The sequence below is a fragment of the Spermophilus citellus genome, assembly GCF_964194105.1.
Source record: "Spermophilus citellus genome assembly, chromosome: 8".
Lineage (NCBI taxonomy): Eukaryota > Metazoa > Chordata > Mammalia > Rodentia > Sciuridae > Spermophilus > Spermophilus citellus.
Genome location: NC_138189.1, coordinates 10089356 through 10116566, shown reverse-complemented (window position 1 = coordinate 10116566; position 27211 = coordinate 10089356). Strand labels below are relative to the sequence as shown.

General features: G+C 40.4%; 1 pseudogene across 1 annotated transcript; it reads right to left on the bottom strand.

Annotated features, from left to right (window-relative positions):
- Positions 1-20725: 20725 nt before the first annotated feature.
- LOC308654279 (heterogeneous nuclear ribonucleoprotein A1-like) lies at positions 20726-26380 on the bottom strand (annotated as a pseudogene). Its single transcript has 3 exons — positions 26335-26380; positions 21644-22159; positions 20726-21217 (listed from the first exon to the last, which is right to left on the bottom strand). The product of its transcript is annotated as a heterogeneous nuclear ribonucleoprotein A1-like (transcript).
- Between the last annotated feature and the right edge of the window lie 831 nt (positions 26381-27211).

Below are 27211 nucleotides of genomic sequence, written 5' to 3'. Positions count from 1 at the left end.
CAAATTTAAGGTCATTTCAATGGTTTTCTTTCCCTTGGAATATGATGATCCCTAGGACCCTCCAGGTGACAATTTATCTTCCTTTCCCAGTGGATCCTGTGTTTATTCCCCTGTGCCTCATGTAGGAGTGCTTACGGGGTAGATGTGCAATGCATGCTTGATAAATAATTTCTTTCTTTATTCCTGTTTTCCCCTCAATTCTTCCCAGCCAAAATGAACACCAAATTTGGACCAAACCTTCACCTGCTGCCTCTCTGAGGTGTCTTCTTCCAACTCCAACCTTCTTCACTCTCATCCTCTCAGTGTGCTGTCCCAAGTCATCCACTGTCTGTCATCTTCTGGCTTCTGCTCTGCCGTGTGCCAGCCACTGCTGATGAAGAGATCCACACAACAGTGGAGGTCTATCCACGGCAAGCTGATTCCCTGTGACCTCAGTCAGTCCTACCCCAGTTCAGCAGTGCTTGCCTTTATCTCTAGAGCGATTTGACAAAGTCCCAAAGCAATAGTTCAAACTTTTTGATTGTGGTCCAGGCCCTAATTCACTCCTCATTGACCCAACGAAGAAGAGTTGATAGCGTGAGAGCTGTTGGGCTTCACAGCCCTGCCTGCCTTCACACAGCTTCTCTTCCATGGCTCCTTCACAACTTGCCCAATTCAATGCTCTTTCAGATGTGATCCACCTGTTCATTACCTTCTCCATGAGCATCTTGAACACATCCTACACATACACTGCCTGTGTGGCATTGTGTTCCAATAGATCTGTGCACTCCCTCCTACTAAATTAGTTATTTGGACAGTTTAAAGTGCCCTTGCAATGACTGAATCTAGCAGTTTCCATTCTGTCTTCATCCACCTTCAACACTCTTCTGATTCTGCTGACTACATCCATCCTTTGCAAAACTCCTTTCTCTGGTCACCCTGTCTACTTGATATGTCCTCCTTCACATGAAAGCTTTCTCCTAGGCTCAGTCAAGTTTGCTTTCCTGGAAGACTTCTTCCTTTCCAGTGCTGTGAAGGTGGATGTCTCTCCAGTTGCTAGCATGGGAATTGACTTTGCTTCTATGATCTGGTCTATAGTTTCTCACTCCCTGCTGGACAGCTCCCTGGCTTCACTCCTGCTAAGCCTAAATTCTCAAAAGACAAACTCTTCTACTCCTGCCAAGAAGACTGCATCTGTTTAACTTTGGAGCTTATTCAGAGGGAGAATGCTAAAGAAAAAGGATAGAATAAGAAAAGCAAAAAAAAAAAAAAAAAAGAAAAGCCTATTAATTTATTAATTTATTATTTAATTAACAAACAGAAAAAGGCAGGAGGCAATGGCTCACATCTCTCTCCACTCCCATTCCTAAGACAATTGGATGAGACAAAGAGGGTTGTTTCTATTATGTCAGACATGGCATAAACATTTTCCAAGAGCTATTTCATTTAGTTTGCAGAAAGAACCTTTATTTTTTTATTGTTGAGTTATAATTATCATAATAATGAGATTTGTTATGCTATATTCATACATACACCTAATTGGTTCATCTTTGTGCCCAGTACCTTTCTTTTCCCTTCCTTCCTCTGGCCCTCTGATCTACTTGCTCTGCTCTATTGATCTCTCTTTGATCATTATTATTATTACTATTTTAATTAGTGCAATATAATTACACATATATAGAATAAACTATATATAGTGCTTATTACATACATATGTATTATTATTATTATTATTATTATTATATAAGTGTAGCATAATTTGGTAGTATTTCTTTTTTTTATTGGCTGTTCACAACATTACAAAGCTCTTGACATATCATATTTCATTAGATTGAAGTGGGTTATGATCCCCCAATTTTACCCCAAATGCAGATTGCAGAATCACGTCGGTCACACATCCACAATTAATTTGGTAGTATTTCCCATTCCCTTCCCTCCACCCTCCCTCTCAACTTCCTCTAATGGTCTCCTTTGTATTTTCCAGAGATTTTAGAAATAAGCACATTTTGTAAATTTGCTATTATTAAGATTATAAGTAAACAATCCAGAGTAGGAAGATTAAAAATAAAAATTTTCAAGGTTATATAATCAGTTCTGAATCCAGGATTTGATTCTAAGTCTGTTCAAATTAAAAACCTTTGTCTTACTCATCATTGTCAAAATGTAAAAATAAAAATAAAAAAATAAGAGATAAATAAATACTTGAAGATTAAAGCAAAAATTAATGACTAATAATCCACATTTATGATGGGATTCAAGAGTTTTTAAGACTTGGACAGGTGGTCAGTTACAAGACTTAGTCGTTCTATCAGGAAAATTCTTTTCCTGTATATCACCAAGGCAGAGGCTTTATTTTATTCAGGACTCATTTCTTCAAGGAAAACTCCCTTGATATTTGTGCATAAATTAGCCCCCCATCTCTCCAGAAACTATTATTTTTCTTCCCACCCTTTTGTTCATTTGTATTAACCTTCTCACCCATTTCTCTCTCTTTCTCTTGTGCATACTCTCGCGTGTACACACACACACATTCACACACACTCACACACACATTATCTGTATTGAGGCATTTCAAAATGGTATTAACATTTTGAGATGAATACTTATTTGTCCTGGGTGGGGCTATTTGATGCATATTAGCACTTTATCCCGTATTCCTGGCCTCCACCGTTAGATTCCAATTGCCTATGTGCCCTAAAATGACACCCCAAAATGTCTCTAGAAAATTTCAAATGTCCTCTGGGAGGCCAAGTCAGCCCTGGTTAAGAACTAATGGTCTACATCAACATCCATCCATCTCCTCACCCAGATTTATATACATTCCTCTGGAATGTTTCTGTGGTCCATGAGGATTATGCTGAGTTACCCTTCAACAATTCCTACCCCAGTGCCTAGTATGTGCTTGATACAAAATAAAATAAATAGTTGTTGACTGAATAAATGAGGAGGAAGGAAAACAACCTATTTTATACCAGATCCTCCATTAAGCACTTTTCTTCAAAACCACTCTGTGAGCTGGAATATGCTATAACTTATTTCCAAAATCTGGGAATAGAGGCTTAGACAGGAAGATTTCCCTGATTCAGCATTTTATAAGAAAACAGCTTGCAAATCATGTGTTGACTAAAAGGAACTTTTGATTTCTAATCTCCCATGTCGTGTGACCTTGTTTCTCAAATAAAATACTTAGTCATAATCTGCCTTGATTTCTTTCTTTCCCTCACTGTATAAACAATCCATCAAGGACTCATAGACCGATAGCTCAATCACTGTCTGTCCTGTGCTGCTTCATCGGGCCCCTGATACTTTGGACTTCTTTTAAAGTACCCCCCTCCCCTTAACCTCCCCCCAACCCGGCTTTAATCTCAGGTCTTTCCCTTGAATACCCCTGTGACCCCCTAGGCTGTGGCCTTGGATTTCCTTCATCTTTCTAATTTTATTTGAAATGTTTGCTTGGTAAGTAAATCTTTATTGCAGTAGGACCATTCCTGTTTGTTTACAAATTGCCTGGGCTGCTTTCCTGCTCCAATGGTAGAGTTAGGTCATGACAGTGGACACCAAGTGCCAAGGAGAAGGAAATGACCTACAAAGAACATTTACAATAGATTGCCCTACACACTTCTCTCCTGCCACCCTGATGTAGAGGCAAATCTTTGGTCTGTAAATGATAAACTGATAGACTCAGGAAAACAAAAGCAAAACAAAACCCAAAACAATTCAAACAGCACTCAATAGCATTGCACTAGGGAAAACAGAGTGATTGAATGTCCACCGTGTATTTGTTTCAATCAGTGATAATTAGGAAAGAGAAGATTGGCTTTTAAGGACCAGCTTCAAAATGGCATCCAATATTGTGAATACTCATTTCTCTGTTTCTCTTTTTCCAGACAACCCTGCGGTTGAAAACTTCCTTTGCCATCTGAGGAAATGAGCTTTTCATCTGCTTAGCTACTCAGTGAGGTAGACATGTTCCCAAATTGTTCATGACCCATCAGTTGCCCAGATATGAAGGGCTGGGTGAGTTTGATCGGCCAGGTCTAGCCACCACCTTTATCTCTCTTCACAGCTGGAGTCACAGTCTGAATGCCAGCAATTGTCAAGCTAAAGTGTCATTTCCAAGCACGTCAGGGAAAATAGGGTCCTTACTTGGAAAGGACTTGGCAAGAAAATGTACAAATGCATCAAAAAAGGTTTTTCTCTTGACCCAAACTTCAAACATTGGATACATGGAAGTGAGTTTTCAATTTCTTTGGTAGGGATGACTTCATGTAAGAGGGGAATTTCAAGTGTTCATTCTTTTTTCTAAAAGGTGAATGTTCGTTGATAATAATTATAATGATGGCAAAAATAATGATAACCCAAATAGGATAAATGTATGCCAAAGAAGCCCAGAGTGAACTCCTGCGGAGAGCTGAGGATGGATATCTTCTACATACACTCAGCTTCTGAAAGGAAAGAGGGAAGGATTGCCATACATTTAAATCCTTTGTCCTGGACTAAATGCAAATCACCTCTGTTTATATTACAATGGCCATAATCTACTAACAAAACCCTACCCAGATGAATATGAGAGAACTGGGAAATATAATCCCTGCCAGGGAAACTTCTTCCCAGGGAAAACTGTTCCCTGGCAAGGGAACATGTATCTTTGGTAGTCTGAATTTGTGTAGAAGGCATTTTGCAAGTGTTGTTAGGTAATACCATTTGACAACAAATGCAAAAAAAAAAAATAGTATCAACTGCTCTTTATTCCTACTGTAAAGGGTTATAATGTGAATTAAATAGGTTAGTGAATGAAAAAAAATATTTAAAATAGTGAATGGCAATAGGTAGATATAAGAATCAATATTTATAATTTTTGTTCTCTTTCCTGTTAAAATGGCCCATAAGCTTTAATATGATGACCTTTTATGATCATTCAGGGACTTCAATAAAAATCCTGTTCTATGTTGGTATTCAGTTCAGTCCATCAGGTTACACTGTTGCATAATGCTTATTGCATCCAAAGAATTTGTTTTTCAAGGACTGTGGCAATCTCTGTCCTCTCTGAATTACTAGGAAATCCCCTATAGGAAGGTTTTGGTGAACAGAAAGGATGAAGCAATATTCCACTTTAGTTAGCTTGCCCAAATTCATAAGACCATAATCCTCAAACCAAAATGTTTTCTGTGGTAGTGAGGCTCTATTAGCAAGGTTTTCCAATGGCTTCCATGTCTTTAATTACCTGTGGCTGACATTTAAAAACACTATAAATTTGGTGGCTTAAAACAAGAGAAATTTTTTATGTAAAAGTTTTGGAGACTTGAAGATTGAAATAAAAATAACGGGGTAGGCTACTTTGGGAGGTCATGGGGGAGTGAGCATTCCCTGTCTCTCTCCAAGCTTCTGGTGGTTATTGGCAATCCTTAGTTTCCTGTAATTTAGAGCTGCTTCATTCTGAGATCTATCTGTGTCTACTCATGATATTTTACCTGTGTGTCTGTGTCCAAATTTTTCTCTTCTTTAAGGACACTAGTCATTGACTTAAGGCTCCCCTAATCCAGTATGACCATGTCTCAATTACATCTGCAAAAAACCCCTGTAGCTATTAAGAATACAAACAACAATAAGTGTTGGCAAGGATGTGGGGAAAAGGCACATTCATACATTGCTGATGGGACTGCAAAATGGTGCAGTCAATATGGAAAGCAGTATGGAGATTCCTTGGAAAACTGGGAATGGAATAACCTTTTGACCCAGCTATCCTACGCCTTGGTCTATAATCAAAGGTCTTAAAAACAGCATATTACAGGGACACAGCCACATCAATGTTCATTGACAATAGCTAAACTGTGGAACCAACCTAGATGCCCTTCAGTAGATGAATGGATAAATAAAATGTGGCATATATACACAATGGAATATTACTCAGCAATAAAAGAGAATAAAATTATGGCATTTGCAGGTAAACGAATGGAGTTGGAGAATATAATGCTAAGTGAAGTTAGCCAATCCCAAAAAAGCCAAATGCTGAATGTTTTCTCTGATATATGGAGAATGATTCATAGTGGGGTTGGGATGGGGATCATGGGAAGATTAGACAAACTCTAGATAGGGCAAAGGAGAGGGATGGGGAGAGAGGCGGCAAGGAGGTTAAAAAAAAAAGATGGTGGAATGAGATGGATATTTACTACCCTAAATACATATATGAAGAAGATATGAATGGCGTGAATATAATTTGTATACAAGCAGAGATATGGAAAATTATGTTATATATATATGTCACATGAATTTTAATTCATTTTGCTGTCATATACAACAAATTAGAATAAAAAATTTAAAAAAATAAAATTTTGTTTCCAAATAAGGTCATTCTTCACAGATGCTGGGTATTAAGACTTCAACATACCTTTCTGGCAGACACAATTCAACCCATAGTATTAACCAAACTGACTTTATGAAGATTATTTTGATAATGTAATAATGGTAAGAATTTAGTGTGTTTGCCATATACTGGGCATTTAATTAAGTTTTTTTAAGAATTGCCTTATTTGGTCAAAACACTTGTATGAAGGAGGTACTATAATCATCATCATCACCCTTCTCCTCTTCCTCCTATTATTTCCATATAAGGAGATGGAGATACAAAGAGGTGCAGTACTTGGGTCTGGTGAGATGAATGGCAGAGCTGGACCTACAGCAGTCTGGAAGAGTCCAGAGCCAACAGTCTGATCCAATATACTATATGCTTGATATTTGTCTCTGGGCCAGAACTTGCTCATGCAACCAGGATGAGCTCTTCCTCTAGGTCCAGTCCAGCATGTGAGGCCCTTCCTTCTCTTCCTCCTCTTCATGTTTTCTACTTGAAACTTTCTGCCTCTATGGAAGCACTTTTCCTAATTTTCGTTCCAGAATGAATACTTCTTTTCTCCAGCCCAATTTCTGTCAAAGATGATGGGCTGAATCTTTTCCTGGGACTGAGCTCTTGCTTACAGAGATGTTTTAATGCCAGCCTCCTCCCTTGGACTCTGTAGCTGATATGTTGTGTATGTGTGGAGCAGCAAGATGTCTTTCTGCCCTGCAAATTTGGTCTTAGATTTTGTACAATACTTTGTACAGAATTTGTGTTATTAATCCTCTCACCTAGAGGTAAATCAGAAAGGGGGGAAGGAAACTCTATTTTGAGGGGGAAGGAAACTCTTTTCTGTTCTTTATTTTAATGTTTTACAAATTATAACAACTACCTGTTGAAACATATAAAAATGAACAAAAATACAATGATATATGAAGACATGATTAATGATCCTCTCCATTTCCACTGCCCTAAGTAGTCATTGTTAACTTCAAGTGTACCCTTGTAATATCTCTTTGTTACATACATACACACATATGCAATAATGTAAGGGTTCAGGTTTCCTTTTAACCAAACAATCATACTCACTAGTTTGGAATTTGCTATTTGTCATTTTATACCATGTATGTGTTATGAATTTAGAGCATGTCTATTATCTTTCATAGTTTAGTCCTTGGGCCTTTTCTGTTCTCTAGTGCACTCTTCCCTTGGTCATGATATTCAGTTCCAGAATTTAAAACCCTTTGGGCTGCTGACTGTCAGATTTATACCTCCAGAGCAGACTGTTGCCTGAATTCCAAATTTCTATATCCAATAGCCTACTTACTGTCATCCTGTCTGTCTCATTGATTCCTGGAAGTTAAACTGGCCAACATGGAACTTTTAACGCTCCCACCTCTCCTGTCCCTGCAAACTGGCTCTACTTGAATGCTGCCTGATCTTTGTTTATGAAAATCCTATAATTTCTTTTGTTCAATTTCCAAACATCTTGTAGCTACCCATGAATACTTTTCCTCTGCCATATCCCTCTGAATCCTTCAGCAAATTCTTTTGCTCTTTCTTCAGAATATATTCAGAATCCAACCACTTTGGACCTCCTCCATCACCACCATTCTGGTTTAGATCACTGCCACCTGTCTCCTGCACCATTTCTACAGCCTCCTCTCCAACCTCCTTATTCACTCAACTCTCTCAAGACTTTATTCAGAGATCACCGTTGCAGTGAACACCTTTCGAGCCACCTCATTTAAACTGAACCACTCGCTGAACTGTGGCATTCTGTAACCCTCTTCCAAGAACTGTTTTTCTCCATAGTACTTACCAATTATTAATAATAAAACCTATTATATTGCATAATTGTTATAAGCATATAGTATAATATAATGCTTTCATTACTCTGTGCCTACCCCATTGTGGCAGGGTTTTTTTTTTTATGCCTTTTTTTAATGCTGTATCTTTAGAACAACAATACCTGGAACCTAGTAGGTGCTCAAGAATAAATTGTCAATTGATAGATGGATATTTTTACAAACCAGTGTGTCAGTGCGGATATGTATGTGTGTATATATGTATTATATACATAATGTTTTATTCTATTTTTATAGATTAACCTACATTTTATACAATGGAATCATACCAGGTAACTGTTTTATTACGTGTCGTCATCCCCTTTTTTTCCTATCTCTAATTCTGCTTTTATTCTTGCCACATATCTTCTCAATCCCCTCCTGTCAATCCATCTTTTTTCTGGTACTTTTCCCATGTTTCCATAGCCATTTGAAAACATACAGATATCTATTCATCAATAAATGCATAAGTGAAGGGATTTGGAGTTCATTGTTTGCTTTGGGAAAATAGCATTGCATTCAATCCACATGTATGTATCTACCTACAATCTCCACATTTTTAAATTTATCATTACCTAGTAATAATTCCATCAAGTTAACTGTTTTTGCCCAAATTTATTTTTATTTTTAATGCCTACTCAGTATTTTACAGGTAGTTGCTGTAGAATTCATTCCATCACCTTTTACTGATGGATGTGTTGTGTCTTTTGTTTCCATTTTTGGCAATGCTGCAATAAATGGCGCTTACGTACGGTTCCTTCTATTTCTTGGGATCAATTCCTGAGAGTGAGATTCCTTGGTTGAAATGGATTCCTGAGTAGAACGTAGACTTTTTAGACTTTTACATTTGAATAGATGTCACCATTTTCTTTATAAAATGGCTTAATAGGTAACAGTTCTAAGTCATATATGTGAGTACATTCTCCCATCGTCACCAGCAACCAGTGTTACTGGGGGTTTTTGCTCTTGCTTGCAGGTGGATATATTAGGTCATGACTTGATATTCCCTGGTGATGAGTGAACTTGAGCATCTTTTTATGTGTTTTCCGTCCCCCTGAATTTTTTTATCTGTAGTTTACACCTTCATAGATGTTACTGTTTTATTTTTGGTAATGTACAATTACTTTACTAGTCTTTTATTTGCCATCTGCATTCCAATTTGCCTCTAATCTTCTCACTCATTTATTTATTGGCTCCATGGCATCTTTTGGCATACATGCATTTTTTATTTTAATAGTTTTATTAATCAGAGTCCTCCAGAGAAACAGAACCAATGGGATGTGTTTGTGTGTCTTTCTCTCTGTCTTTTTAATGATCTCTTATAATAAATTGGCTCATATGATTATGGAGTTTGAGAGTCCATAGTCTGGAAATGTAAGCTAGAGACCCAAGGAGCTGATGGTGTGAGCTCCACTTCTAAGCCAGCAGGCTCAGGACCAACAGTTGGAGCATCAGTTGGAGTCCAAAATCCAGAAAATATTGACGTCTCAGGTGAAGCTGTCAGGCCAGAGCTCCTTCTCCCTCTCAGAAAGAGAAACCTTTTGTTTACCTAGTCAGGCCTTCAACTGATTGGATGAGGCCCCTCCACATTAGAAGGGAGATCTGTTTCACTCAGTCTTCTGATATAGATATTAATTTCTTTCAATACACATGCCCAGAATGCTTTTTGACTAAATATCCATCCCTGTAGCTCAGCTGACAAAATTAAGCATCACAGTGGCTAATTATATCAGTATTCTTTTTATTGCTTCTGGGTTTTCTGCGTCTAGAAGGGTCTCTCCACCTCCTAGGTTATATAGGTAAATATATGTTCCCTTGATTTTCTCTGTTTTTTTACATTGAAATAGTTTTTCCATTTACTTTAAAATGATTAATGTGAAATAGGAAGCCAAACCTATTTTCCTTAGAAGGATAACCTTATGCTAGGACTAGTTATTAAATAATCAATCACTTTTCTACTGCCTTGAAATATCACCTCGGCCATGTATTAACTTTTTGTTGCCTTTGGTGATACTGAAGATTAAACCTTGGGCCTCCCACATGGTAGGCAAGTGCTTTACCACTGAACGACATTCCCAGATCTTGCTTTATATTACTTAAAAAAACACACTTGGGATTGATTTCTGGATTTTTCATTTTCTTCCTTTGCCTAATATCATTGAATCGTGTTGGTAAGTGCAGACAGAAGTTGACACTAAGGTTATCCCTATACCAGTTGCTTCAAGTAGCAGCTTTTTGTTTTCTTGTGGTGCATGGGCTGGGCAGCTCTTGTGGACCAGATCAGTGTGCTGATCTCTGTGGGGCTTGTCCTTGCCCCGTATTAAGCTGGTATTGACTGGAAGCTGTATAATCTAGATTGATCACACATGGCTCTCAGTTGGGTAGGCTGTTGACATCAGTGCCTCAGTCTCCTCCACGTGACTTCTCTTCCCCTAGCAGGCTAGTTCAGGCCCATTTCCATGATGGTCTCAGGATTCTGAGATCAGCAAGACAGAGAAAACCCTAATGTGCAAGCTCTTTTCTACTCTGCATCATGTTTGCTGATGTCAAATGGCCAAGTCCAGGTTCAAGAGAGGTGATCAGGGAGAATATCTTCTACTGTTGATGGAAAGAGCTCCAAGGCACACAGCCAACAGTGTGCAGGCAGGAATGGAAAGGGCAGGTGGGCATTTGTGCCATTTATCACACAGTGAGAGTCTGAATGAAAATTTACCTTTCAGCATCAGATCTGGTCCTGACACTGCCTAGCTTATAAAATCTCCCTGGATCCTGGCAATAAATTCCATAGTTGTTAGCGTGGTGTCATCTGGTCCCTGCCTACCTCTGCAGCTTCACATTAGCAGGATCCCATCACAGGTGCTCCACCACGCAACCACACTGGCTCCTCTCTGTTGTGCCTTTGCCTACCAAAACAACAACAGAAATGCCTTTGGTGAGGGGTGCTCCTCCCCCTTCTGCATTTTTGGTTTTGGTTCATCCAAGAGTTAAAACTCCCCTCTCACCCCTCCTCAACCACAGTGGTCATTTTTTTCTGAAGAGAGCTAGGCATCCTTTGGATTTTCACTTAGTATCCTCAAGAAAAATGTCTCTGGTCTCTTGGACCTGCAGCTCTGGGGGAAGAAGCCTCTCTTGAGGTCCAAACACCCAGGCTGGTGCTTTTTCTGGGAGGCATCATACCTGTGACTGGGCAGTATATCACAGAGAGGTGAGAGAGCCTTGCCTTTGAGAATGTTTGGACCCATTCTTAGCCATTTAATTTATTATGGTTTTTCCATCCTGGAAATTGAACCCAGAGCCCTGTGCACCCTAGGCAAGTGCTCTACCACTGAGCTACAGCTTCAACCCTTATTAGCCATTAAAGAGCTCAATTTCCCTTTCTTTGCAGGTAACTGCATATCCTTTTCATTGGACAGTTTGGCATGTGAGGCCCTGGGTCTTGTCTACCTGAGTCTGCAATGCCTGTCTGCTATTTACCAATTCATTTCTTCCAACTCATGTTCATAGTCTGCCTTCAATGGACCAATCACCATGCTAGATGCTGAAGGGCATTTAGGGGTCAGTTTTAATGGCTTCTGGTCTGTAAGTGTTCGCAGGTCTAAAGTGACTCTGGTGAGGTTCTCCTTTACTCCCCTCCCATCCTGCCCTTCCTCCTATAGCTGAGCACACCTGCCAAACTTTGGAGTCCTTATGTTTTATCCCATACGTACTTTACAGGAAGAAGCATGTGTACACACACACACACACACACACACACACACACACACACACACACCATGTGCTTCTCTGAGCCATCTACCCAGGGAAGGATGAATTATACTATCAAGGGAACATTACCTTTGAATCTCAGCTGACACTCACATTACCTGACCTGTAATTCCTCAGCTCCTCTCCCTCCCCTTAACACACTCTCCTGGGTGGTTCACAAAGTGTGCTGGTGATTCCAAGTCGTATTTCCTTTCTTCGTCCTGTGGTCTTAGGTGTCACTCAGGTACTGGAGCCTGACACTCTCATTACAGCCTTGCGTCTCTGGAAAAAAACAGAATTACTTTTACTAAGATTAGAACTGTCTATTTAGTTTCTCCATGCAAGACCACTGCACTTTTAGTTTTTTTTAATAAACTTAAAATCTTTCAAGATATTAAGACAAATCATCCCAGATTTAAGTCATAGGACATTTTAATATCTTAATGAATCACGTTTCTTTGTGCCTCAAAGTATGCTGCCCTCATCACCACCACCACCACCATCATCATCATCATCATGATATTGCTATTTAACATACTACATGCCACAAACATTTCTGATTTAATGTTTTTGGTAGCATTGACAGTTAAATCTACTCATTTTACAGGTGAGGAATCTGAGGTTCAAAGTCAAGGCCATCTGCTCTTTGCTCCTCAGCCATGTTCCCAGTGCTCCAGGCTTGATTTTCAATCCAAGAATATTCTTTCCTGTTCCTCCTGGAGGATCCCTCTAGCTCTCAAGGTGGGAGGCTTTCTGTAGCCCCTCTGAATATCTGTAGGACCCAAAGTCAGCAAGTGGATCAGCTGTCACCTCTTTGTCAGTGCAGGGGGATGTATGCCTCTGTGCTGTCCACAAGGATGGAGTCCTTTTCTTGGCTGAACTCCAAATATGTCCTTTCCAAATTTGGAGTCTTGAAGTCCGGCTCAGGCTCTGGCAGTTATAAGGAAGCAACCAGACAGGAAATTATGAAGTGAGATGTGGATTTGACCTTTTTGCTCTGATCTAAGACAAGTCCCCAGGAAAGTATGCTCACGGAGACCTATGAGTGTCATGAAGTCCTTGGTTCTCCAGCGGAGCCACCTTTCCTGGAGATGAGTGAAAAATAGGACAGAATTAATCATGATGAGAATTTTTGGTGAGGTTCCTCTCTGTCCAATATGTTAGTGAACTAGCTGTGTAGACCATGCCAGTCTTCCTAACACCTGATGAAGGCACTATTACGTTACTGGTTACTGTCCATCTTAGAGACACAGACCCTAACCACAGAAATGCTCAGTAACTTGCCAATGTTACTCTACGAAGAGCAGAACTAGACTTCAAGGCAAGGCCCACTCACTACCTATGTCTTTGGAACTGAGATGACAAGACAATCTCTTCATGATATTTTAGAAAAATGTTCTGAGAGCCACAAAGGGCTCTGGTCTTTGTTGCATAACACACAGAGCAGCTGGACTTGGGCTGACCCAGGAGTAAGCCTGGAGTCCCAGCTTGAAGCTGGGCTCTGACAACTCACAAAGGCTCTCTGGGTTACCATTTCTGTGTTTGTAGAATGAAAGCTGAGCATGGTGAAGAGGATGTGGGCTTCGTGGTCATGCCAGGTCTGAGGTTGATTTTACCACATACTGTGTGTGCTGGGCAGGTGATATCTGTTCCTTTTATTTATATCTAGAGTGGGCAAATAAAACCTTATAATAACTGAAATTGTTGCAGGCAGGGCTTGGGTTATGTAGGAGGAAGTCTCAGGTGGGGTGTTTGGCAGGTTCCCAGACCATCTCCCATGACAAGCTTGGGTCCTGCAGGTGATGCTGTTCCTGGGGCCCCGGCTCCCTCTCACCAGGGCCTTTATTCCCATGGGCAGCCCAGTCTAAGCAGCCCTCAGGATCTGTGACTGAGTGTTTGTGGCCGAGGCCCCTGGCAGCCACAGAGCATGTGCACTCTCCAGGGACTCCTTGTGAACATGTCTTTCCTGCCCACCCCCTGAAGTCCTCAGACCTCTAAGGAACCCCGGTAATCCCATCACACCTCCCTTGTTTTCCCTTCCGGAACTTTTCCTGCAGGGGAAGAAGTTAGCCAGCCCTCAATTGCAAGAAAATGCCTCTTCCAAGGCAGTCAGCATCCAGAACACACAATGCACAAATCTAGGACAATTCTGGGTTAAATCTGGTAAAGTGGAGATGAAGCGGAGGTATCTTGTCTTCCCCATATTTAAATGTTGGGACTCATGGACTGAAGCATCATAAAAGGGAAGGACTGCTGAGATGTTCACCGAGTTCCCTGAGAATATTCACCCAGCCCAACAGGGGGAGGGGCAAGAGGGAGGGTGATAGGACCAGTCTGACCTGAGTTCCTCCTACTAGGCACAGAGACCCGGCCTTCTGCAGGTGTGGCCTGGTGGAAGCATGACCTCTGGTGGGTCAGTTTAACAAGATCTTCCCCTGAAAGGGGGATTCAGGGAGAACTGGAGAGAGGCAAGGCCAGAGGTGAGAAATCATGGAAAAGCTGGAGAAGTTTCCTTGCGGCAACCTGTGCATTCCCTTTACAAACAGCTAACTATGTCCCTTATCAAAAAAGCCCTTTAAAATTCCCAGGCCATCAAGCTGGAAAGAATTAGTGAGGACATCCAGGCTTCCAACACTTCTTTTAGGTGAATAAAGTAAGCTTCCAGGAAGAGGAGATGACTCACTTTAGGGCATGCATTTTAGGAATCAGGTTCCTGAGCAGCCCCTGGCCCCGCGCAGTACCTGATCTTGAAACACTCTTGTAAGTTTTCCCTCTATTACCTTTCTCTCTTCCGCTTCTTCCCTCCTGTTCCTGTTATACTTTCTTCCTTTCAACCAACCCTAATGTATAACCAAAATATTTCCAGAAAGGATGTACTCAAAACTGAAAACTATTAAAAGGGCAACACATTGCTAGGCATTCACCCAATGGAAGTGTGCGTGTCCATCAAGATGATGGTGCACAGGTGTTGACATCAGTTGCACTCATCATACTCCCAAACAGACACAATTTTTGTGCCTGTCAACACAGGCACGGATATGGAAGATGGTGATATATTCAATAATGGAAAACTACACAACAACAAAAATGATAAACTACTGGTTTAAACAAAAAACAATGACAATAACAAGTGGTATATTAAAAATGGATGCATTTCAAAGTCATGAAATACAACAGACACAGAGGGTTACTATAATCTATTATGTTTCAGTTTGTATGGCATTCAAGAATGGCCCAAACTAATGTATGGTGTTAGAAGTGAGCATAATGGGATTGGGCTTGGGAGCTATTGACTGCAAATGAGGCACCAGTTAAACTGATGGGAATATGTAAAATACTCTTTATCTTGTTCTGGGTGGTGGTTATATGGATGTTCTGGATGGTGGTTACATGGGTGTATGCGTATGAAAACATCTGTTGGGCTGTGTACTTCACAGCATATTAATTATATCTGTATTTTAAAAATATTTAAAGGAACAGTGGAACAGCTAAAACTATACCAACAGGCACAAAGATTAATATATGAAAACTCTAGGCCAATAGTGTAATATAATTGAATATCAACTTAATTTTGAGTTATAGCCAATGAAAATCTTCCTAATAAATTGTTATCTAAATATATAAAATAACAATTAAATCATCAGGAGAGAGACATATTTAGGATAGTTTTTTTTCTGTAGATATTAATTTTCATGTAGCTTTTAAAAATAAGACATTGAACTGTATTAATGAAGAAAACATCTGGCAATATTTCAATAAAGATGTTGATATATATGCATATGTATATGCACACATATATCATATCATATATATTAATCATATTTTTCTTCTGATCTATCAGAAAGCTGAAATTATGGCAAGCATTATGATTGGATCAAGAGGTCTTAAGCTTCTTGTGGTTTAAGAGGCCGCATTTCTGAGAAACTGAAACCTTTTGCTAGAGTTCAGACCACAAGCAGAGGTTTACCTGGTTGGTCCACTCTGAGCTGACACCCTTGCTGTTAAAGCTGTTTATTGTGTTCCCTTCAGCCTTCACCTGGTCTCTATCCTGATAATTAAGCAATGAAGATGCTTTCTTAGAGGAGAAGCAGCTAACGAGGTCTAAGGGCAGACCCAGTTACCTCACTCTCCATAGCAGAGTCTAGCCTAACACTGTCCACTGTAGCTAACACCTGAAGGGATTGCCTAGGGCCCTTGTTAAGATGATGCTTCTGATTCAGCAAGTCAGGTGGGGCTGACATTTTGCCTTTCTAGCAAATTCCAGGAGGATGCTATTGCTACCACCTTAAGGACCACACTTTGAGTAACAAGAGCTTAGACCACTCATTTTTTTTTTTTATCTATGGTTTGTGTTCTTTGTACAGGGATTACTTGTTAAAACTCAGATTTCTGGGTTCCCTTTCCATAAGAGAGGGTGCCCAGTACTGCTGTCTGTTTTTTTTTTTTAAACAATTCTCCAGCAGATGGCTGCTTGTGCTAAACTTTTAGAACCACCAACTTAGAGAAATTATCTTATAGCATGTCCCTTAGACTACAATTCTCTACGTGAGGGGTAAGAAGAGAAAGGGGAAGATTACAATTCTAATGTTTTTTATTGGATGTTCAATTTACCTTATTTCACCTAATTGTCATGTATATCCTATGACATGCAAGGTTTTGACAATATCTTGGAATTAAAAGTAATAGATGATCATCACTGAGCACCAAAAATATCCTAGACATTGTTTTAAATGCTTTAAGAGTCTCATATCAAAGAATAGTGCCACAAAACAGTGCTGTTGTCTCCATTTCACAGTTGAAGAGATGATGTCTCAGAGAGGGTGGATTGCTGCTGAGTCTGGTTTTCTGGAGACCCAGCTTAGGACGCCTCAAAATCAATACCCCACAGGACGCAGCAAGGCCAGGGTCCAAGCTGGGCCTTGTATCACATAATGCCAAATCAGGCTATGCTAGGTTGTTATTGGTTTTACTCTGACAAGTTGGTCCATTGGTACCTCTCACTTTCCTTTCATGATTTTTACTCCATCTTTCAATCATTTTGCTTTGAGGAGTAAGGGACCCTGACCATAATGGTTGACATCTGTATAGTATTTTACAGTTCACAGATGGTGCACCAAACTCATGTGCTGATTGGATTCCCTATACACATCTATGCTGAAGGAAACTAGGTTCCTGGAGAAAGTAATTGATTTATCTGGGATTCAGAGTCTAACCTTCTTACTCCAAATCTGTGAGCTTCCACTTTAGCCCAGATTTCCAAGGGGGGACAGAGCAGAAAGCAGCATGGTTGGTGGGAGAGCCACATCTTGGAAGCCTGCAGTGCTGGGCTGAAGTGGCAGTTTGGTTTCCCTCTGTGGACTGTAAGATTTAATCTGACCAGTTATAGTCAGAGAGTGTTGGTTCGTTTTTATCAAAACTTTCTTTAAAATTTATCAGACAAATGGCTCTTGAAGCAAATATTACGGCAGAAACATAACAATCAGAGCACCAGAAACATGCCTTCTATTCTTGGACAAAATAGATACCGCATCTGTTTTGCTCACTGAGCACTACGCCAGTGTCTGGAGTGTAGTAGGTGCTCATTATAAGCCTGTTCAATGAGCAGAACCGCTTCATGAATGCATCTGGGCACAGTTTAGACATGATCAGATCAAGAGGTCCTAAGCTTTCTTGTGGTTTAAGAAGCCACATTTCGGAGAAACCAAAACCTTTTGCTACAGTTCAGACCACAAGCAAAGGTTTACCTGGTTGGTCCACTCTGAGCTGAACCCTTTGCTGGTAAGTTGTTTATTGTGTTCCCTTCAGCCCTCACCTGGTCCCTATCCTGATAATTAGGGTGCTTTAGTACCTCATTGTGCTTCACAATTTTGCCATGTGATGCTTGATCACGTGGGACCAGCTAATTATTTATTTATTTTTTATTACAGATACAGTGTGATGGGAATCTGGTTTAGTTCATGAGTCTTGTGTTAAAGGGAACATGATTGAAATGAGTTAATATGAAACACTGTTTTTGAAGTAGATGGTTGTGACATTAGCAGGTTTTGAAAGAAATTTGAGAGTCAAGGCCAGCATCTACAATAAATTAAAAAAATAGAAAAGAAAACATGCTAGTTCATTGCAGATGGTAAATGATGTAAATATGCAACAGCATACCTGTATACATGTGTAAATGCACATGTGTGCACAGAACATAGGTATGCATATGTTGTATGAGGATATATGGTGTGTGACTACTGGGCCATCAGATGAAATGTACTTTTTAGTGGAGTAACAATATAAGAAGATTTGAGAATCATTGAACAATATGGGATTTATTACTTTTTCTGAGCTCTCTCTGTATTTTGTGTCTTATGCTCTTATCTTCTTAATCAAAGAGCACACAGATACGATACACTAAGTTATGTCTAAATATAATCATTAAAATAAAGAATATGAAATTTTACTTTGACTATTTGGTGATATAAAGTTGTGTAGAAATGATTTGATTCTTTCTACGTAACTCTGGAGTGCAGAGCTGACATGTCAAATGATGGGAATCAAGAAAGCTAGTCTGCCTCACAGATGAATGGGTGTCTTATCTTTCCTTCTATTATGCAAATGCATCTCAAGATGAACATTTTGCAAATATATTGTGCTTCTGAAGATTTGGGCAGCTCTTAATGTTCCTTCCAGCTTTCTGGGGTCTGTGGGAAAATATCATTTGCCAAGTGCTCAAGTAGTGTGTTTCTAGAACATACATTGTGAACTGAAGGGACTGTAGAATAGTAGGTGTGAAAGTCTCCTAAAGCAAATATGGAAATCTTTGAGTTGTATCGGGCAGTGACGTACTGTTGAAGGATTTCAATCCTGGCTAAAGGCCTAATGGCGTTAGTATTTGTAAAGTCTGGTTTGGTGGAGGGCGGGGTAGAAGTGGTTGCTATGGTCCCCTGATAGCTGGATGGCCATCTTGAGTGAGAGGTGGAACATGAGCCCACACTCCATGAAAGCCCAGGAGACAGATTAGAGGACCCTGGGTGTGAGTGTACGTGAGAACAATGAAGAAGAAAACAAATGGGGCAGCCTGGTTCAAGTCCAGGCTCCGGAGTCAGACTGAGAAAAGTCTACATCCCTCTGGCACCACCTCTGGCTTTCCTTTAGGAAAGTAACATTTCAGATCTTCCAAAGCAGATGATGACCATCTATTACTTTTAATTTCAAGATATTGACAATATCTGAAGCGTTACTTCATAGAACTGATATGAGAAAGTCATAGTGGAATGCAGTAAATGCTACCAAGCTGTTCTTACGTTGTGCAGTGGAAGCTGAACACAAGCTTCTTTCTAGTTTGTGGACTTGGTCATCTTCAGACAAGCCTCCCCCATGTCCTACATGCTTTCATTTAAAGATGGGAGCTTAAGAGGGCAATGGGCCACATTGTCCGGTGAAGACAAGATCATGCAGCAGGGTGCTTTAAGAATGCTCTTCACAAGGTTTGACTTTGTGTAGATGTACTGAACATTATGCAAAAACCAATACAGAAATTGACATCTTAACTATTAGAATTTGCTCCATTCTTGACATTATTTACTTTTTGCTGTCACACACAGATTTAAATTCCAAATGTTAAGACAAATTAATTCTAAACTTCTAAAGATGAGGGGAAACCAGGCATTGTTTAGCTTGAATTTGCATCTATCTGTTCCAAATCCTTCATTTGCAAATGCGATTCCTCCCACCCCTGAACTTCTCTAAACCAATGGCCCTGAGTTTGACCAGTCTAGAATAAATAAACAAACAGAATGCAGATTCCTCCAAAGGCTATTCAGTAAAAATTATAAGATAGAATCTTAACTATACATGTGTGTTCATGTACAGGGACCCCAAAGCAAAAAAGAGACATTGACTTATTATTTATTTAACCCATTTTTGTTGGTGTAAAAATTAGTGCATCTTTTCAATATTCATTATCTTTATGTTAATAGTCTGGAGAGAAAAGACCACGTGTCCACATGTATGCAGACAAATGAGTGGGAGGAATCACTCCAATTCTGACCCACATTTTGCATCTCTCCTGGTAAGGTCTAACTATATTTCAGAACTACTGGTACAGCCTGAAAACCAACAACGCTCCTGTATCTTGGCTGCTAAATTCCATCTTTGTTATTATAATAGATCCCTCCAAAAAGCAGCTCCTCTCAAATCACATTCCAGTTTGCAGACTGTGGTAAAAATCCTGATTTAACTAGAGGGACACATACATAGCCCAGCACAGGGCACCAGACCCTTCACACATGGTCCTGGGCCAATACCCTCAACCCAATGTCAATTCCAAGAAGATTGTGATCTGCCTACACAGCTCCTGTCCATCTGAGTATGCTGTATATTGGATCTTCCTCTGGGACATCTTCTCTCCCCTTCAGAATCAGAAAAACTCATTTATTTTCAAGGCACACAGCTTCCATGTTTTATTTTATTTCTTTTTTTTTTTTAAAAGACACATTTATTCAGCACCATGATCAGACTATTACATTTAGACTGGGTGCAAAAGAAAAGGTCTACCCTAAAACCCTTTGTTGGAATATTTCATACCTTCCACAGAACAGAATCTAAAATAACCTGTTAAACAATTAGTCACAAATATAGTCCTCGAGTTTTTTTGCCCATACTCTGTGCATTGTCTAAACCACGACTCTGTAGCAGCTCAACCCTGCCACCCCTGTGGGTGGCTGAGTTCACAAATGTGTTGAAACCTGCAGCTTCCTGGCTCTCCTCTCCTGCTAAGCTTTGTTTCCTGGCAGTTTAGTTAAAACCTTCGGCCATGCCATAGCTACTGCGGCTGGTTTCATGGTTTGGCTGAGTATTGATCTCCACCACCTTCAGGTCCATAGCTTCTGACTCCAAAGTTTCCGCCCTTCATGGGTCTAAAATTTGATGTCTGTTTGTTGTAGTTGCCCAAATCATTGTAGCTTCCCTCCCCTCCAAATTTGCTTCCACTACTGCTGCCAAAGACTCCCCTGGCTCCTCTGTTGTCATAGCTGCCACTCCCACCAGAGCCACTGTCCTGGCTTCCATACTCCTGTCCACCACTTCGATAGCCTCTGCTTCCTCCTGAGTAACCAGGGCCGCCTCCTCTATAACCACTGTCATTACCAAATCCACTGTAGCCCTTCCTGTTGCCACCACATGCATCCCCACCATGGCTGCCACCAAAGCCACCATGACCACTGAAGTTCCCTCCACAACCAAAATTGTCATTTTCACCAAAGCCACCTTCATGGCCACCACCAAAGTTTCCAGAGCTGATTTGATCTCTTTGGCTAGATGGAGCACTAGCCTGTCCAGCACACGACTAGACAGTCAGGGTCACTCCAGGTGAATTTGGGGAATAAGTAAAGACACAGACACAGAAAGTATCTTTTCTTTGGGTTCAGTGTTTGCTCCTCAGCCACAACTCCCACAAGGGAGGGCGGGGGGCAAGACAGGCAAGAAGGAGAGAGAGAGTGCGCCTCAAACCTGGGTTTTAATGGGGAGAAGACATTCAAATGAGGCAAGGGGTAAGGTTTCAGGGGGTGGAGTCTGGCTTCCTGATTGACTGACATCTTAGAAGGCCACGCCCATCTCATGTGCTGTGTGGTCAAGGGCAGAGCAAGAGGAAGGGACACAGGTGCACAGCCCAGAAGAGCAGCAGCGTCAGTCCAGTCCACTGTGTGTGCTCAAAATGCTCACAGCTCACACACACAGCCCAGGGCTGGCTCGCCACACTAGCCGTCTCCTGCTTTGACAGGGCTCTCCTCACTCCACAGCTGTGGCCGTTCACACTGTGCTATTTCTGAATGACAATCTTATCCACAGAGTCCTGGGCGTCAAAAGTTACAGAAGCAAAGCCCCTCTTCTTTCTGCTGCCTCGGTCAGTCATGATTTCGGTAACTTCAATTTTTTTCGTGCTCGTAGGTGATGTTCTTCAGTGACTTCCTTAATGCCACCAGCAAAGATCTTTTTCTCAGTTAAGCGGGCCCCTGGTCTTTGGGAATCCTCTCTGGAGACAGCTCTTTGGCTCCACATCTCTTCCATCCACCTTGTGTGGTCTGGCATTCATGGCTCATCCACTTCCCCACAGTGACATAAGTGACAGGCCCAAAGCCCCTGGAGCGCTTGGTGTTTGGGTCTCTCATTCCCACACAGTGCCTGAGTGTTCCCCAGAGCTCAAAATGGCTTCTCAGACTCTCATCAGCTGTTTCAAAGCTCAGCTCTCCAAGGAAGAGCTTCCTCAACTGTTCTGCTCTTTAGGGGACTCTGATTAAGACATGACGGCGACAGGAAGAGAGGCTTTAAGGATGCTTTCTTGCAGGCATCTAAGGGCAGAAAGGCTCGATGTTTTATTTATAAGATAAATTTCTTACATTTTCTTATTGGTAAAGTAATTTGTGAACAAAAGCTACAATGAACTTATTAGTAACTTTATTTGTCCAGGCACACATTCTTCTTCAGGTAGATTCTGGGTGTGCATTTATGCCTGGTGGCATTCCTGTAATGACTCTAAGGACATTTCTATCCCCACCTATAATCTGAAGGTTGAAACCCCTGGGTCAGAAGACTGGTTCATATCCTCATTGGGAAAAGGGGAACTGTATCATGTGTTGATACATGTGTTGGACTGAAGTGTGTTTTTATGAAATAAGTTGAAGACCTAAACCCCAACATGATAGCATTTGGAAACAGGCCATTTAGGGAGGTAATTAATATTTAAAAAAATGTTGATATTATGAGACCTTCAGCAACCTAACAACTGATGTCTTTATAAAAAGAGGAAAGGACACCAGAAATCTCTCTCCCTCCACAAAAGCATGCGCAGGGGTGTGGTCATGTTAGGTCTTAGGGAGAAGATGGCTGTCTACAAACCAAGAGGAGTGTCCTTGCCAGAAACCTACCCTGCTGGCCCCTTGATCTTGGTATTCCAGCCTCTGGAACTATGAGAAAACCAGTGTCTAGTGCTACCACTGAGTCAGTGATATTTTGCTGTGATTGCCTTAATAGTCAAGTCCACTCAACTTGCTGCCTTTGTTCATGGGTCAGATATGGACTTATTACTGTGCTGACTGGAAGCTAGATTCCATCCATGAGGAGGTTGGACTGTGCACATCTCTTTCCAACTACACCTTCAATGACATGTAACTAGCCCCAAATCAGGCATGTTAGGAGTATTTATTTACATCATGAAAATGAGCAAACCCCACTGCTATGATTTGGGTGAGTGTCCCCCATAGTTCTGTGTGTTATAAGGAGATAATATTGGGAGATGGTGGAAACCTTGAAAGTGGGACCCAAGGACAGATCCTTAAGAAAACACTTGAAAGGGATTTGGGGTCCCCAGTTTTCTAGTCTTTCTCTGTTTCCTGGCTTTGATGTGATGCAGTCCACACCCATCCCCTGCACGTGTCAGTTTTCTCTGACATATGGTCTCCATCATTGCCATTAGTTTTCCTCACCAGAAAACCAAAGCAATGGGCTTCCCTGATCTTGAAGGAAAGTTCCAAAGTTTGAACAGAATAAACCTTTTTTCTTTATACGTGAATTGCATCAAATAGTTCATTGTAGTGATGTGAACATGAACAATATGCATCACACTTTTCCCCTGTAGAACTGGCTGTTAAGCCTTCACCAGAATATCCCTGTTCATTCGTCACCTCCTGACTTTTCAAGTTGGTTAAAGCTTCCTCATGTGATATCTTAACTCCATGTTCTTTGCTCCTTTGTACTAGTTACTATAGCAGAAATTTGATGTTTACTTCCCATAGCAAAAAATTGTAAGATAATGTATATTCAGTACTGATTACAGGTTCTGGCATAAAATGTCAGTCTATTTAAATTGTTAAGTGAGTTTCTATGCAAGTATTTGGTGGATGTTTTCCTTCTCCCTTACAAGATCATAAGCTCCATGAAGGCAGGGCTCATTTGTCTTCTATCCTTAGTATCTGGCACAGTACCTGACCCATGGTAGAAAGCTAACTGCAAAGTGATAAGTGAATAAATGAAATCACTGGGTTGGGTTTTTTTTGGTGTGTGTGTGTGTGTGTGTGTGTGTGTGTGTTGCTATTGCAAATAGCTCTTTGATGCAGTCCACATCCATCCCCTGCATGTGTGCTTCTCAGAGTAAGCAACTATGAATTTGAACATTGCTGATGGAGGAGAATGGGCAAGAGTCCTATTCTGTCTATCTGTGATTCTGTCACATCTGTATTAAGCATTTTGACCTGTCCCTGTCATTTAGGGGATTATTAACATGAGGACAGATTTCCTGAGAGACCTTTAAAAATGTTTAGTGAGGAGGGACAGCAAGTGTGTCCTGGGTAGAAAAGAGGCTTAATAAGGTCCCTGAACCATTCACTATTTCCCTTCCCTCTATGTAATCATATAGCTTTGATTTGAATACTATAGTTGTTTCCAAGATGATGTCATCTCAAGAAAATGCATTTTCCAGTTGTCAGTTCTGAGGATGTTACTAAAAGATAGTTATGAAATATTTTTAGCTTCTATTTTCTCAGTTGATTCATTAGTGGGAATGTAGCTCAAGCATGGCTTCATTAAATCTTTTCATTGATGGACGTACATTCCCATAAAAACGCAGGCTCCCAACACCGACTTTCATCCATGACAGGCATCCAGTGCTTCCTGCTAGCAAGGAGGATCTTGCATCTTTAATAAGAACAACAGGGTGCTTAGCAGCCAGGTCTGCAGAGTAGAAGCAGCAACTGTGTTTTAAAGGTCAGTCCAGGGAAATGAAATTGCTTTGTTTTCCAGTACTTTGTTTTGCAAGCAGGTGATTTGAAACAATTCAGATCTTACAGCACCAGGAATCCAGTGTGCAAGTTTTAATAATGCTGGCAGCCACCCATGGCATTGTATTCTTAGTATAAATGTATTGCTAACATGAGAGGCCCCCTGGGTTTGTGGAAAGGACATTTGGTTAGAAGTAAGGAGACCTGGTTCTCCATTTCGTCCCTGCTATTAATTATAATGATAATAAAAATAGTTCACTCTGCTTGGGTTCCTATTTTGTACCAGGCACTCACTATTTTAAGTGCTTTATAAATATGGACAAGTTAATGGATCTGAAACTAACCCACAAGGTAACTCAGATATGCTGACAAAATATAGTTTCTTTATTTGCTGTATACCTGCTCTAATCTTCCTCCTAAGTTTTATGCATCAGTATCTAGAGAAGTAATATTAAGTCCAATCTAACTTTAGTTCACAGTACTTTTAACCTTTCTATACGGTAGCCACTAGCCACAGATTCCTATGTGAGAACTTAAAATTCGGCTAAAAATGGTCTCATCAGAAAATGAGAGGGCTGATGAAATTATTTAGTCAAGCTGTGGATTATTAACAAAACAGGCTGAAATTTAAAATAAATATTGAAATAATAATGAAACATTTATTATGTGAGAAGTTAGGAAAGTAGAAAATGGTGTTTCTGGCATAAACTGATGATTATGTGCCCTTCAGAAAAGTTATCTGAAATTCCGATTATATTTATCAGAGCAAAACTAGAGGAATTTGCAAATTGGGTAATATTTATAGACATGTTAATATTTGCACAACGACTTGTTTTATAGTCTCCAGCTACCCACAGTGTCTGGGGCCACTATCCAGATCTGATAATCTATTGTTTCAATTTCTAGAGGAGAGTCGTGAGGTTTTGAGGACACTGTCATGCATTTTTCGGGTGTATTTGCTTTCTCCTTTTTGGTCTTTGGATAATGCTTTCACTTTGTGGATGCTGATAAATAACTGTGGAATTCATCCAGCCCTAAGATTCGTAGCTGGTATTCTCTTTACAAATGTCGTACATTGTCGTACTCACGAATCTATTAGACTACTAGAACTTAGTTCCAACTAAGTGAAAAATTTGAATATTTTTATCCTCACCTTTCTCACCCGGAATTGTCAAATCCTGTTTTTAGTTCACATTTTATATAAACCTTCAAATGAGCCATGGAGCTTCTTCTAGAGATTAATGTGAGATAAAATTTTCCAGTTAACAAAATTATGTCATTATTCAAAGATAATTTGACTAATCCAAATTGACACAGGCTATAAATATAAAATATGTATCAGATTTCAATGGATTTGTGTGAGAAAAGGAATATAAATCTATTTAATAATTTTTATATTGATTGCATGCTGAAGTGATAATATTTTGAATATCTGGGTTAATCTATATTATTTAAATTAATTTCACTGTATGTGTGTGTGTGTGTGTGTGTGTGTTATAGAAGCTAAAATCTAGTTTTTCATTGCTTTTATCTTATTTACAGATTGACTCAACTCTCAAGGAAGACAAATGCAATTTAATGGTCCCCACAGAGATCCCCAGAATGGCTGAAGCTTGGGAGTCCTATAAGTCTTGATCTGGTCTTCTGTTTGCTCAGAATCCTGGGGGTGCCTCACTTTGGCACCCACTGGCTGCAAACTCCAATTCCTGCACCATCCCCATCCGGCTCCTTGTCCTGGTAGTCCATTCTCCAGCTCTGTTGACAGGTCACTGTCCCTGTCTTGGCAGGTGCCCTGAAAACCATTGGAAGTTTCCTTGATACATGGGTTCCTTAAGGGATAAGAGAAGCTCAGGGAAACTATGCAGCAGAATTCCTGTGTGACCCCTCTTCCCTGCCTGGTAACTTGAGGGGTATGTACCCAGCTGGCATGGACACATGGCATGTCTTTCTGGCTTCCTCTGCCAGTGTAGGTAAGCGGTGATGGAGCAGGTGCTGTGCCGAGGTGGATCAGAGCACAGCTCCAGAGACTAGATTTCTTGGATTGGTTTTGACTCTGCTGTGACTCTGTGATCTAAGGCACATGTGTTAACTTCTCTATGTGAAAATCTGGACAAGAAGAGCAACTCTTTCTATAGCGGTATTGTGAAGATTAATAGGTGCACGTAAAGCATGCGGAACAGTGTCTGACATGTCGTAAATGCTAAGAAACTGCCAAGGATGACAATGGCAGTGATATTATTAATCTTGACATTGCTTTCCTACCGTTGGAAGGTAACTCTTTTGGCCTGTCTACTTTAAGTAGGAACAGTATCTTCCCTGTAATGTGGGAGACCCCATTGTTTTCCTGAAAGTAGGAAAAGAGAAAGGAATTTAACAAACTTTCTTTCTGCAGGTGGCAGTAATAAACATAATTTAAAGGAGGAATGACAGATATTTGAGTTGTGTCTTTGGAAAAATATCACTCACTTTTGTCAAATATTATCTTATTTGATCTTTAAAATGATTCTCCCAGATATGACTAAATATTTTAACTTGATGCATTTACCTTTTAT